General features: G+C 41.7%; 1 protein-coding gene across 5 annotated transcripts in view; it reads left to right on the forward strand.

The window, feature by feature from the left end:
* RBM6 (RNA binding motif protein 6) overlaps positions 1-15,228 on the forward strand; it is a 103,265-nt gene that overhangs the window by 64,192 nt on the left and 23,845 nt on the right. The window contains exon 1 of one of the 5 annotated variants that reach the window (XM_026500879.4): positions 2,588-13,703. The exons of the other annotated variants lie outside the window; for them this stretch is intronic. The gene's annotated coding sequence lies outside the window, so the exon portion shown is untranslated. Of the gene's footprint in view, positions 1-2,587; positions 13,704-15,228 lie in introns of those variants that run through there. 5 annotated transcript variants of the gene reach the window in all.

A 15,228-nucleotide genomic window follows, 5' to 3' on the forward strand; every position in this document is an offset into this window, starting at 1 on the left:
GGATCAGGACAGGAACCAAAGGCAGTTGCTTAACTGAGCCACCCGGGTGCCCCAAAATATTTCATATTTTTTAAAGAATGTTGCCAGGTAGTAAAGAAGAGAATGATTTGATTTTCCTGTCTTAGGTTATTAGTGAGATAGAATGTCTTAATATTTAATTACTAGTTATTTGTATTTCTTTTATAAGTTATTGGTTCTTGATATATATTCAACTAAAAGAGAAAAGGTAGGACATCTTAGTTACCCTGTCTAGTCTTAAGGTAAATACATATGGAACATTTGTTAGACTTTTCTCTTTTTCTTTTTTTTTTTTTTAAGATTTTATTTATTTATTTGACAGAGATAGAGACAGCCAGCGAGAGAGGGAACACCAGCAGGGGGAATGGGAGAGGAAGAAGCAGGCTCCCAGCAGAGGAGCCTGACGTGGGGCTCAATCCCAGAACGCCAGGATCACACCCTGAGCCAAAGGCAGACGCTTAACGACTGAGCCACCCAGGCGCCCCAGACTTTTCTTTTTTTTTAAGATTTTATTTATTTATTTGACAGAGAGAGAGCGTGCGATCACAAGCAGGGGGAGTGGCAGGCAAAGGGAAAAGCAGGCTCCCCAGTGAGCAAGGAGCTGGATGCGGGACTCAATCCCAGGATCCTGGGATCATGACCTGAGCCACAGGCAGACGCTTAAGTGACTGAACCACCCAGGTACCCCTAGACTTTTCTGAAATGTTGAAAATTAGTATATTACCTAAATATGAGATGGGATTTTCTAAGAACTTATCCCTCAGGAAATATTTTTTTTTTGAGGTCTTATAAAGTCTTTGCTGTATGAAGTATTTTATCCATCCTTTTGAGTCACAGAGTATTATTTGAGGAAGATATATTAATCACTGACTTTAGCCCAGGCTAGTTTTGGATGCTTATAGAGAGGTCAACTACTAGAATCTGAGGTGGGTGGTTTGGTTGGTTGGTTGTTTTTTAAAGAAGTAAAGAAAAAAATTTTCCTTCCTTCCTTCCATTCTGTACTGCATACATACAGAAAAGAGAGTACCATAAGCATTACTGTTCGATGAATTATCACATATTGTATATACCTGTTGTCTTTATCAGTTCGGGCTGCTATAACAAAATACCGTGGACTTGGTGGCTTAAACAGTAGAAATTTGTTTCTCAAAGTTCTGGAGGCCAGAAAGTCCCAAGGTGCCGGCCAGTTCATTTCCCTGTGAGGGACTTCTTCCTGGTTTGCGGATGGCTGCCTTCTTGGTGTATCCTCAAATGGTGGAGAGAAAGATGGTCTCTCTTGAGTAATAATTGCATTCATGAAGACTCCACCTTCATGACCTAATAACCTCCCAAATGGGCTACTTCCAGGTGCCATCAGGTTGGGAAATAGGACTTCAGCATATAAATTGGAAAGGGGGGTGGGGGTCACAGGCATTCTGTCTATAGCACCTATGTAACCACTGCCCAGATTAATAAACAATGTTGCTTTATATGCAGAAGTCCCTCCTGGCCTCTCCTGGTTGTTTTCCTTTCTATCCTTCCCAGAGGTAGTCATTGTTGTAAGTTCTGATACTGAAGAGTCCTTTGACTTGCTTCAGCCTTCTGTATATGGAATCACACAGGATGTATTCTTCTACCTTTTTTGCTTAGTATTTTTTAAATTCATCTTGTGTATAACTGGAATCTGTTCATTTTCATTGTTATAAAAAAGTCTTTCAGCATAAGAGTATATCACAGTTTGTTCATTAGTTCCTCTGTTAAAGGATGTCTAGGTTGGGTAGAGGGCATTCTTTCTTTTTTTTTTTCTTTTTTTTTTTTTTTTAAGATTTTATTTATTTGACAGAGAGAGACAGCCAGCGAGAGAGGGAACACAAGCAGGGGGAGTGGGAGAGGAAGAAGCAGGCTCCTAACGGAGGAGCCTGATGTGGGACTCAATCCCAGAACGCTGGGATCACGCCCTGAGCCGAAGGCAGACGCTTAACGACTGCGCCACCCAGGCGCCCCAGAGGGCATTATTTCAAAATTCTGTCTCTTGTTGAATGTTTATACTCATTTCTCTTAATATAAACCGATGAGTGGACTTGCTGGATTTTGTATGTTATCTCCAGTCTCTCCAACCCAGTAGTTTAAACTTTCATTGATCGATGCCTAGATACAGTCATTCAGTAGCTGTTGATCCCCCACTATGTTTATATGTCTGCCATAGTGTAGGTATTGGGGGCATGGTTGTAATTAAGACCATATTATTTTATAATTTAAGTGTATAAGACTAATTAAAATAGGGGCGCCTGGGTGGCTCAGCGGTTAGGCGTCTGCCTTCGGCTCAGGGCGTGATCCCAGTGTTATGGGATCGAGCCCCACATCAGGCTCATCCGCTGTGAGCCTGCTTCTTCCTCTCCCACTTCCCCTGCTTGTGTTCCCTCTCTCACTGGCTATCTCTGTCAAATAAATAAATAAAATCTTTAAAAAAAAAAAAAGACTAATTAAAATAATAAGTATAAGTAGTTCATTCACATTCTTAAAAGTTTATTCATTCAAGTTCAGTCAGATTGCTTTTTGGCCATCTTTTTGTTGGGAAAACAGATGTTCCTTTCTGGTTAGAGTTCTCTAATGTTCCTTTTCTTTCTTTTTTTTAAGAAGATTTATTTATTTATTTATTTGAGAGAGAGCGCGAGGATGCATGTGCTCCTGCTTGAGTGGGGAGAGGGGCAGAGGGAGAGAATCTTCAACCAGACTCCCTGCTGAGCCTGGAGGCTGACTTGGGACTCAGGGCTCGATCTCACCACCCATGAGATCATGATCTGAGCCGAAACCAAGAGCCAGACACTCAAGCAACTGAGCCACCCAGGTGCCCCAGAATTCTCTAATTTTCAATTATATATGGTTGTTGGGAACCAGAGCTTTGGGCAAGAATGGGGGTGCAGTAAGGAAGATGAGCGTGGCAATGGTGGGCATGGTTAGAGGAGAAGAAGCGAGAGGCAGGATGCTCCCTGAGAGGCTGTGGGGTAGAGGCAGGTTAAGTGAGCCAGTAAATGGCAGAGAGGGAGGAATGAAATAACTGAATGTCTTTGTTCTGGCAATAGTCTTGGGGCCCTGAAACTTTTATTCTGTTTTATTTTAATTGAGGTGAAATCCACATACCATAAAATTCACCCTTTTAAAGTGTACTACTTAGGAGTTTTTAGTATATTCACAAGGTTATGTAACCATCACCACTATATAATTCCTGAACATTTCTGTTATTTCAAAAAGAAACCCTGTACCTATTAGCAGGCACTTTCCATTTCCTTCCACTTTCCTCTTCTCGTGCTCTAAAGGCCCACTAGTCTACTTTCTGTCTCTATAGATTTACCTGTTCAAGATATTTCATATAGATGGGGTCATACACTTTTTCGACTGGCTTCTTTCACTTAGCATTATGTTTTCAAAGTCCATCCACATTGCTGTATGAATTGGTAGTTCATCTCTTTTTATGGTTGAGTATTCTATCGTATGAATGTAACACATTTTCTTTATGCGTTAGTTGATGGACATTTGGGTTATATCCCCTTTTGGCTATTAGGAATAATGCTGCTGTGAACACTCATGTACACATTTTTCTGTGGGCATTTGTTTTCGTTTCTCTTGGGTATATATCTAGGAGTGGAAATGCTATAAAGCTTTTGGTTTTTTTCAGGAACGTTCTCCAAATGGATAGTTCATTAGGTCCCACGTTGGAGTAGTGTAGTGGACCGCATGGACCACTCACAGTTCCAGTGGCCGGGTTTCACTTTTGTTTTGGACATTCATATTGCCATTTTGAATTCTCCCTTGGGTTGTGGGGTGTTTTGTTTGTTTGTTTGTTTGGGGTTTTTTTGACTGGATGTCTCCAGGTACTTGCTGCCCTGGATGTTGATTTGTCTTTGTTATTTGGGTTTTGGGCATATTCAGGATTTGCAGTTGAACTTGAATAGCTAATTTTCTTCTTTCCATTCCTTATAGATTCTCCTGCAGCTGTTAAGTAACACATGTATCGTTTCTGCCTATGCATCTGATAATGCTCATGTTGTCTATTTCTGAGGTATTTATTTTAAAGGTATTGGGCACCAAGGTCTTTTTTTTTCTTTGATCCGATTCTTGTGCAATGTGAATCCACAGCAATACAGGATATGTTGGGTTCCCTACAAACTGGAGGAGTGCCAGCTCAGACATGTTTGTATTTATTCCAATCAAGTTTCCAAGCTCAGCAGACCTCTTGAAGATCAGAGAACATTGGATTGGGCACCTTGCCTAGGAAAATGCTCCTTGTGTCTCTTTTGAGTGCTTGTGATGACTGTTTGTCAGGCATTTGCTTAGATATTTTCAAGACAATACTGGAGCCCTGAGAAATGTGGAATGAAGGAGTAAATCTTTAAACCAGACAAAGTACCTGGGTAAATGACTGGCAAAGATCTATGTACAATAAAGCAAATGCCACCAGATATAATTGGACATCTCTTGACTGAAAGGTTCATGAGGTCAAGGACTATTTCTTTCCTTTTTTTCCTTCACTGTCCACTGCTCACCGTTTCCTTTTTTTTTTTTCCCTTCACTGTCCAAATAGTTTAGAGCTATACCTGGCAACACATGATGTGCTGAATAAATACTTGTTAACTGGGTTAATAAATGTTGAATAGTTTCTTACTCCATGTTCCTTCTTCATAAGCTCTTTGCAGTCTTTTTAGTTTCTGCATAATGTAGAAGGCTCTTGTCCTTCCAACCTGAGCAACCTCTTGACTTGCCAGATTCTGGTACTTCTATTAGGTTTCGACCCTATCATCTTTGATAGCAAATAGTAATATGCTGTTTCTGTTCTTACCAGAGGTAGCCACATCTTGTTTGTTATAGCTTCCAAATTCCTGCCTGATTCTTGTCCTCATACTCTGGGAAGTAGTGAGAGGAATAACTTGGAAAGTGCAAGGTAGGTTGTCAAGAGCCCTGCATTTTATTTTTAATTTGAAGACATGGGAGAGCCACATGAATATAACAAAATCAAAATGACACCATAGGGAAACTTTTCTTGTGTATATAGTCTAGACTAGAGGTGAGAGGAGAGAAACGGCAGAAGAGAAGGCCTTAGGGTCTAGTGCAGCAGTTGAGATGTGAAGAGATGATGGCTAGCACTAGTGGCTGGCAGCAGCTGTGTAAGGGAAAAGTCAGGTTTGAAAGAGACTTTGCACAAAGACTCTCTAGAGTCTGTTAACACTGAATATTGAACAGAAACGCAAAAGAGAGGGCAGATCCAAAGGGCCACATAGAGGTTAGAAGACTGGTAGTACCTTAAACAGAAATAAAGCATGTGGAAAATGAAGGCATTTGGGAGGAAGGGATGAAGATGATTGTTTTAGGCATGAGGTGTTTTTTTTTTTTTCCATTGCCATTTTTTATACCTTTGGTTCCACTACTTAACTAGTTTATTCTACAGCGTTCTCTTTATTTCATAGTCTGTTTTTCGGGCAAAATACCTACCTCTGCCTATCACCAATAATTAGTTTCTTTCTTTCTTTTTTTTTTTTTTAAGATTTATTTATCTTAGAGCACAAACAGGGGGATGGGAAGAGGGAGAGAATTCTCAAGTAGACTCTCCGCTGAGTGTGGAGCCTGACAGGGGACCCAGCCCCAGGACCCTGAGATCATGATCTGAGCCAAAATCAAGAGTTGGTTGTTCAACCAACTCAGCCACCCACGTGCCCCTATTACCAATAATTTTTTTTTTTAAGATTTTATTTATTTATTCGACAGAGATAGAGACAGCCAGCGAGAGAGGGAACACAAGCAGGGGGAGTGGGAGAGGAAGAAGCAGGCTCATAGCAGAGGAGCCTGATGTGGGACTCGATCCCGGTACGCCAGGATCCCGCCCTGAGCCGAAGGCAGACGCTTTAACGACTGCGCTACCCAGGCGCCCCACCAATAATTTCTAAAAGCATCTGCACTGATTAGGATTAGATTAGCTTAAATGAGTTTATTTCTTTCTAGTGTAAATGAAGTCTAAGCTGTCCAGGTTTTCTTCTGGTGGTTCTGTGATCCTCAGGAACCCAGGCTCCTTCAGTCATGTAGCCCTGTTGTCCTCAACATGGGACTTTCACCTTATTGTCAAGATGGCTGCTTCAGTGTCAGCTATCACTTTGACGTGCCAACCAACAGGAAAGAAGAAGGAATGAAAATGGACATGCCCTGCCTCCCCTTTAAGAATACTTCATGGACTTTGCAAGCACTATTTCTCTTTATGCCCAGTTGATCAGATTTTAGTCATGGCCACACTTAACAGCAGGGAGGTCTGGGAAACGTCTTTATTCCAGGTAGCCATGTGCTCAGTTAAAAACGAAGAGTTTGGGGCACCTGGGTGGCTCAGTCATTAAGCATCTGCCTTCAGCTTGGATCATGATCTCAGGGTCCTGGGGTCAAGCATTGGGCTCCCTGCTCAGTTGGGAGTCTGCTTCTCCCTCTCCCTCTACCCCTCCTGCTCATGCTCTCTCTCTCCAATAAATAAGTAAAATCTTTTAAAAACAAACAAACAAAAAACCAAAACAAAACAAAAACCAAAATGAAGAGTTTGCCTCCAAGGAAGAAGCAGCAAATAGGCATTGGGAGACTCTTTGGAGTCTCTTCTTTTTCCAGAGTAAGAACCAGATTCCAAATTCTTTCAGGTTATAGAACTTAATTCTCCAAACCTTAATTATCTTTATAATAATAAAAAATATACTAAATAATAATAAAATGATTTCAGATAATAAAATATAAAAAATGTACACTTCTGTAATTGTACTTTTTTTTTTTTAAGAGGGAGCGCGGGAGTGGGGGGAGAGGGAGAATCTTAAGCAGGCTTCATGCTCAGCGTGGAGCCTGACGCGAGACTCCATCCCACAACCCTGAGATCAAGACCTGAGCTGAAATCAAGAGTTGGGCGCTTAACCAGCTGAGCCACCCAGGAGCCCCTGTTCTTGTATCCTTTAAAATGACACATAGACTGATGACTAGTAGTGATAGCATATGTTATGGAATAGACCAGCATTGGTGTCAGTGTCTAAAGTTTGAATTAAAAAAAAAAGTTTGAATATAAGATCAATAGATGCAGAAGCTAGAGAAGTTATAGTATGATAAAGACCACGTTGTACCTGGGCAGCTTTGGATGTAATTTTTCTGCATAAGCTGTTATAAATCTTATTACTTATAAACATACAGGAATTACAGAGGACAGAAGTAGAATGCAGCATTTCTGCTAGGCCTTTCTTAGCAAGAAGAAGAATATATGTTGATCTTATTTCTGGGCTTTTTCATTTTTCTTAAGTGTGGTTTATCATTTTCTCCTCTCTGGGTCACATCCAGCTTTGTCTGTTGTATGCACTGCTCACAGTGCACTTTATACCTGGTGAACCGTCAACACACTTGACCTCTGAGCATACTTCCTCACTCTCCTTTTGTTTCTCTTCATTTCCAGCAGTGTTCAAGAACTCTTTCCATTCTGTACTTATCCTATAAGAATTTCAGATGGAGATACGTGTTTCTTATTTGTTTAAAAGTATACTTGTTTATTGTCCCCATGTTTTAAAACGAGCTCCACGAGAGCATTGTTAGGATTTGTTCACTGCTGAACACACCCCGCCCCCCCCATGCCTAGTCACCTGTGAGAAAATATTTTTGTTAAGAATACATATCCTAGGGGCGCCTGGGTGGCTTAGTCGGTTGAGCGTCTGACTCTTAATTTCAGCTCAGGTCATGATCTCAGGGTCTTGAGATTGAGCCCTGTGTCAGGTTCCACACTCAGTGGGGAGTCTGCTTGGGATTCTCTCTCTGCCCCCCACCACACGCGTGCTCATGCACTTGCTTTCTCTCTCAAATAAATGAATCTTTAAAAGAAACGAATACATATTCTATTCTGGCTAATGGTTTTTGGGGATGAGAATGTGGTAGGGAAGGGGTAAAGGTGTTTTTTAATCTTTAAAACTCTAAAATAGTCTTCCCACAAGAAGAAATCTCAGTAAAATCTTTTGGAGAGGAGCCAGTCATGTGTCGTAACCTTGACCATCTTCCTGAACCTTAGATTGGTTTGCATTGCTTAACACATAGCCTTTCAACAGGCCAGAACACGAACTTGGAACTATCTTAGAAAACCTAGACGTGCAGGCTATTGTATATAAGAGAAACCTCAGGGGGCATCTGGGTGGCTCACTTAGTTGAGTGTCTGCCTTCAGCTTGGGTCATGGTCCTGGGGTCCCTGAGTCAGGCTCCCTGCTCTGCAGGGAGTCTGCTTCTCCCTCTCCCTCTCCCTCTGCCTCTCCCCCTGCCGTGCGTGCACGCACACACGCGCTCTCTCTCTCTCTCTCTCTTAAATAAATAAATAAATAAAATCTTTAAAAAAAGAAAGAAACCACAAGATGCTTCCTAACACTGCTTGAGGCTGGCCCTTTTTAAATATATTTCTTTCCCAGTTTTTCTTATAAAGAGGAGAAATTTTCTTTCTTTTTTTTAAAGATTTTATTTATTTTTAAAGATTTTATTTATTTATTTGACAGAGAGAGAGCACAAGCAGGGGGTGCCACAGAGGGAGAGGGAGAAGCAGGCTCCCTGCCAAGCAGGGAGCCCAACATGGAGCTTGGTCCCAGGACCCTGGGATCATGACCCAAGCTGAAGGCAGATGCTTAGCCTACTGAGCCACCCAGGCACCCCTTAAAAATGTTATTTGTCAGAGAGCACAAGCAGAACAGCAGGCAGAAGGAGAAGCAGCCTCCCTGCTGAGCAAGGAGCCCTATGTGGGACTCAATCCCAGGACTCTGGGATCATGACCTGAGCCAAAGGCAGATGCTTGACCAACTGAGCCACCCAGGCGGAATCAATCCCAAGAGGAGAAATTTTCAATTATATGATCACTTGGTTATTTTGAGAACTTTAAATAGATATAAAAGATGCCTTTTAATACACTGGATGGTGTCTTAGGTCTGAGGGTGTTTCAAGGTATCTAAGGGTTAAGTCTGTGTTAGATTTTCAGGGCGTACAGGTCTGATCAGGGAGAGTTTCTTGATGTCTGTGGGCTGTGCCTTTGTAACACTTGGCAGCAACTCTAGCTCGGACATCGTTAGAGACTTCTTGGCTTTGTTTTCTCCCAAATTCCTGGATCACCTGAGATTTCTGCCCTGTGTAGAGATCATTCCCTCATTCTCTATATGTACCTGCTGCAGTGGCAGCCATGATACAACTCAACAAATGTTGCTTCCTCACTATGGACTAATTTGACTGGAGCGTGCCTTAAATGTGAAAAGCCACCCCTTGTTTTTATTAGGACTGAAGTTTGTTAATTCTGTTATTTCCATGTGAGAATGAGTAGGTGTAGGATTAGGGTCCTAACCTTTTCTCCCAATGGACCTTTTCTGTCTCAAAGCTTCCATTCTTAATGTTGTAGCTACTGTCAGAGTGTCACTAGGTCTGTAGCTTTTTTTAAAAAATTGTTTGTTTGTTTGTTTATTAATCTCCTCGCCCAACATGGGGCTTCAACTCATGATCCCCAGATCAAGAGTTTCATGCTCTTCCAACTGAGTCAGCCAGGTGCCCTGGGTCTGTAGCTTTTTGCCTAAGAAAAAAATAATGGTGGGTGGTTACCTCCCTAAAATGCCAGTTGAACGGCGTGTGTTCAGAAGTCTGGTGGCATGGTGTTTTATTCATCTTTTCAGGGCATTATTTCTGCACAAAGTATGTCAGCAGGGTTTTTTTTGGAAATGTCTGAGCAAAGACATTGAAGGCAGAGAGGCTAATAGAGACAGCCTTCAAGAGAGCTAAGGTTCTTGGGTGGGAGGTAGCAGATGAAGAGCCAGTAGAAATAATCTCTTCAGTGGTGAGACCGGAAGAATAGCTGCTGGTTCTTTGGGGGAAACCTGGGGAACACTCTGCAGCCTTTGTGGTGGGCTCAGCAGTGTGATCTGTGCAGTATCTTAGGACTCGCGGGCCTTGTATTTTCTCTTGGCTATTCCTCCCACGTCCCAGCATGAGCTCTGTAAGAAAAAGAAGTGAGAGAGAAAGGGTTTGATTATGTTACTCAGTAAACAAAGTAAAGTAAGAAGCTTTACATTTACCACATTGATTTTAGAAATTCCTCTTTTTTTCCCTCTGCAGTGACTCAATTTAGAGACCTGGTATATGTTGAATTTCGGGTCCAGTTTTTCCAGAGAAATGAGCTGGGGAAGAAGCTAGAACAATAATCATCTCAGGGGGCGCCTGGGTGGTTCAGTCAGTTGAGCGTCCAACTCTTTCAGCTCAGGTCATGATCTCAGGGTAGCGAGATCAAGCCCTGCATCAGGCTCCGTGCTCAGTGTAAAGTCTGCTTGTCCCTGTCCTTCAGTTCCTCCCCCTGCTCTCTCCTGCTCTCTCTCTCTCAAATAAATAAATAAAATCTTTTAAAAAAAAAGTCATTTCAGAATATGCAAGAGTGTTAAATAGTTAAAAAAAAAAAAAAGGTTAAATAGTGTTCTAGTATTCAATGATATGGGGAGAAAATCGCCCTAAGGGCTGCAGTAGGTAGAGAGCCCCTCTTTTAAAAATCTGGGACTAAAACCTCTGCCCCGCATACCCCACAATTATTTTAGGGCTGAGAAAATTGTTAGGAAGAAACAAGCTATATCTTGTTTCTATATCTGTTCTACTCTGTGAGTATTTTGATTTCATTATGATGTGATTGAAACCAACTGAGAAAAAAAAAATGAAATAGAAGTTATGGAAGCCTGAATTCTGAAGGGAATTCTGAGGATTACCAGAAAGATGAGTTCAGATATGATCTATTTCCACTAAGAATTGTTTGGAAATAAATTATTGATTGACCAGGGAAATCTTAACTAGGCTGAGGTCCTTATCAACATTGGATGAAGTATTGCTTTAAAACATAAAAAATTGGGGGGCATCTGGGTGGCTCAGTCATTAAGCGTCTGCGTTCGGCTCAGGGCATGATCCGGGAGTCCTGGGATCGAGCCCCACATCGGGCTCCTCCGCTGGGAGCCTGCTTCTTCCTCTTCCACTCCCCCTGCCTGTGTTCCCTCCCTCTCTGGCTGTCTCTCTGTTAAATAAATGAAATCTTTAAAAATAAATAAATAAGTAAATAAATAAATAAAACATAAAAAATTGGGATGCCTGGGTGGCACAGTCGGTTAAGTGACTCTTGGTTTCAGCCCAGGTCTGATCTCACGGTCATGAGATCAAGCCCCATGTTGCACTCTGTGCTCAGCACTGAGTCTGCTTCAGATTCTCTCCCCTTCTGCCCCTCCTGCTCATGCTGTCTCTCTCTCAAATAAATAAATAAACCTTTAAAAAATAAAACATACAGAATTACAACAAACTGAAAGTTTCAAAAATATTTGCATTTTAGTGGTTCACATTTATTCAGTTATTCTAAGTAAAATTAGCTGGACTTATAATTTTTTAAAAATTCTTTATTTAAATTCAATTTAGTTAACATATACTGTATTATTAGTTTCAGGGGGAATCTTGTAATTATTTCTTCATAGTAAGGTGTTTGTGGTGAAGGAGTTTGCGGAGTGCCCCATCTACCTGGTCTCAGTCCCCGATGTCTCACCTTCTCACAGGGAAAGAAAAGACTTTTGGCAGTTTTGGTTATTTACTTATTTGCTTACTCATTTGTTTGTTTATATTTTACCTCTTTGTTTTTGACCCAAATGACTCTTAGAGTGTGAGAGTTTTGTGGATACCCTGGTAGACAAGTCTTCTGGGAGCTAAGTTGATGAAATTACCTCCAAGACTGCAGGTTTTCTTTCATAATGACAAGAGGCATTTTGTAGAAGAACTGAGATCTTATTTTAAAATGCACCGAAGACTGGTAGGGAGTGGTGGTGGAGGGGGTGGAATATATTCTCAGCACCAGACACCTTTGAAATAATCAAGTTGCTGTGTGTCGGGGCCTGGTCTAGGGTGTATTGTGTTCCTGGAGCAGAGTTCATCTTGAGACCCTGACTCTGGCCAGCTCTGAGCCTGATGGGTTGGGCTGAGTGAAACACAGGCCAGCCGTATTGCTTCAGAGAGCACAAATAAGGTTTTAGCAAGATGCTGTTTTGTGTCCTCTTACGAAATGACAGATAAATGGTCAAGTAGTCAAAAATATTATTATTTTTAAAAGATTTTATTTATTTATTGGAGAGCACAAGCCGGGGGAACGGACAGAGGGAGAAGGAGAAGCAAACTCCCCACTGAGCAGGGAGCCTGATGCGGGGCTTGATCCCAGGACCCTGGGATCATGACCTGAGCTGAAGGCAGATGTTTAACTAACAGACAGATACCCAGGTGCCCCGTGAAAAATATTATTAAGGAGCATTTCAGAAAAAAATGTTTGCACTTTCATCTAGACAAGAAAGGATATCAAGATGAGGTATCAGCTGAGAGTGCAGTCTCTCCTTGCCCCTCAACTTTAAATTGGACCCTAAAGTGGGATTCTGTTTCCAGTGGAGATCCCATCAGGGCCTCATCTCCTGGCTTCTTAGAGAGTGACTTAGATCCTGTTCTGTGAAAAGCCAGTCTATGGCTCTTGGGTAGCATAGTTGGTTAAGTGTCCGGCTCTTGGTTTCCGCTGAGGTCATGATCTCAGGGTCATGAGATCGAGCTCGGCATCAAGGTGCACACTCAGCACGGAGTCTGCTGAAGACCCTCTCCCTTGCCCCCTCACCTGAGTGTGCACATGCATGCTCTCTCTCTCCCCGCTCCCAAATAAATAAATAAATCTTTAAAAAAAATAAAGAAAAGAAAAGCCAGTCAAACAGAGGGTATAGAAATCACTGGACAGAGCTACTACAGAGTTATCACAGAGCATTCTGTGTGCTTCCCTTAGGATTTCTTCCTCTACTTCCCTCCTTCCTCCCTTTCCTCCTTTCCTCTTTCTGTCTCATTTTAGTTTTGGGCTTTGGAAATACTGAGTTTTACAAGATGTTTGAACTATAACATATCCTTGCACCAGAAAGAATGAGCCTGGCTGCTTTGCAAAAGATTTCTATAAAAACTACCCTTTTATACTAAGAGGAACGACATACATCTGTTTTAAACCTGTTATTTGGTTCCTCTTGCTTTACTCTTCCTGCAAGTCCATTTGATTGCTGGGTTGTTGAAACTGCTGGTAGCAGCTGCTTACTAGCAGCCCTCTTTGTCTTAGGCACCATGCCTTAAAGTAATTGTAGTGCTTTAAGAACACAAAGACCACTTGAGACCACCCAGTTTGGGGGATTGGCAACACTATCAGGGAGCAGGGTCTTTATGACAGTCTTCTAAAAAATCCCTATGGGGCCATTGCCTGCGAATTTCTTTAGACTTTATGTATCTTTTTATCAGAAGCCACCTATTTGGTGTGGCAGCTGTTACAAGTTGGCTGCCTCCCTGGATGTGTAAAACAAAGAAAGCAATATGGCAAAAAGAAAACCTGACTTTTGGTCCTGTATGTGTTGCTAAGTAGTTCTGTAATCTTGGACAGGCTGTTCCGTGTATCCCAGCCATACTTTCCCATGTGGAAGTTTTATATGTGCCCTACTTGTGAGGATTGAGCAAGGTGACATTTGTGAAGAATGCCTTTGTAAACTGTAATTGCCTTGTGAATTAAGATTACTATCTCTGATAAACAGTACCAGTTCTCAGCCACCAGTAACCTGATTCTCCCATCCTGTGTTTGGAAGAAGCACAAATCTACGAGGAGGGATTGCTGATGTTTCAGTGTGAGTTGTATTCACAAGGCTCACATACTTTCTTCCTGCCTTTTGAGCCTGTCTGTCTCTCTCCATGCTTCAATGGGATGACCTGTTCTGTCGCACAGCAACCATGCTCTCAGTACAAAATGTGATTGTGACCGTGCTTGTGTTGGGAGATCGTCAACAAACATGTCGAGCTGCTGGCCAGAAATGTTCTTCCCTTCCCATTTGCTCTTGTTACCTCCACAGTACCTTAAGAAAGGATTCTTGGGGTTTGGTTATAAGCCAGCTGGACCGTATGGTAGAGCCATAATTCTCTGACCCAAGTCCTTTTCACAGGTTGACAGTCACAAAATGAAGTTATGAAGTCTCCAGGAGCAGCAGCTGGGAAGGGAAATGGAAATGTGGATGTTGAGTTCAGCCATCCTCAGACCCAGAGTGTGCTCCTCTCTAGTGTCCCTGAGGTGGAGAATGAGGACTTGACTTGCTTTACTGTTCAGAAATGCAGTTCTCTCTAGCTTTCTGCAGCTTTACATTAAGACCCTGGGGGATATACTTAGACACACCTATATGTGACTTTGTCAAATGAGGGCTTTGGACTTGGGAGATAAATTTTAGCAGGTTTTGATCTAATTTAAACCTAATCTAACACTACGGAGAAAGGAGGTGTCTCTGGTTTTACTTTCAAACGTGTGATGCCTCTTTAGGAGCCAGACCTGGTTAATCAGACTCATGGTCTTCATGGTACCTTTGCCATGAATAATTCAAATTCAATTTGAATTTGAATTATTCAAATGAACAAATTTTTTGTTCAATAATTCAAATGAACAAAAATTCAGTAATTCAAATGAACAATAATAATTCAATAATTCAAATGAACAAAAATCCTAATGTGTGAAGATGGTAGGTAATAGACAATTAAAAGTGGACAACCAAAAATGATGAAATCATTCATTAATGACTTATTTATTATTTATTAATATTTATTTATCCAACTCATTTATTAATCCAACTCCCCACAGTTTGCTTCCCTAGGAGACACTGGCAGTTTTTACCCTATGAAATCTGAAGAAAGGGCCTGGCCAGCATAGGGAGGGTCGTAGTGTATGTCACCCTGTGCTTGGTATATCTGGGCAGCCTATGTGTGATAGCAGCTGGGGAATCAAATCATAGATAAACCTGATTATTCTCATTCAAGTGATTTCTCTGTTTATTCTTACTAAAACAATTGGCTGTTCTTCAACAGTGATATTAAAAGCATTTCATATTCTTTAGCAGTGGTCTCCTGACAGCCTTATGTCTAGCCACATGCAGATTGAAAAGAAAGAGCCATCCTAGCTGTAGGGGACTCTGAGGAATTGGAAATCATTGCTTTTGTGACGCAGGAGGGGAAGGCAGTCTTCTCAAAGTTGATATGCTAATACGTGCTCCTGGCAGGAGTTTCCTACACTGGACGAAAGTCATCCATGGTTCCTGGAGCGGCATATTTGTTACCCTAGAAGTATAAAAGACTCCGTGCCTTAGAAATTCCTGAGTCTACTGACACCTCCAA

Source organism: Ursus arctos, unplaced genomic scaffold (genome assembly GCF_023065955.2).
Source record: "Ursus arctos isolate Adak ecotype North America unplaced genomic scaffold, UrsArc2.0 scaffold_14, whole genome shotgun sequence".
NCBI lineage: Eukaryota > Metazoa > Chordata > Mammalia > Carnivora > Ursidae > Ursus > Ursus arctos.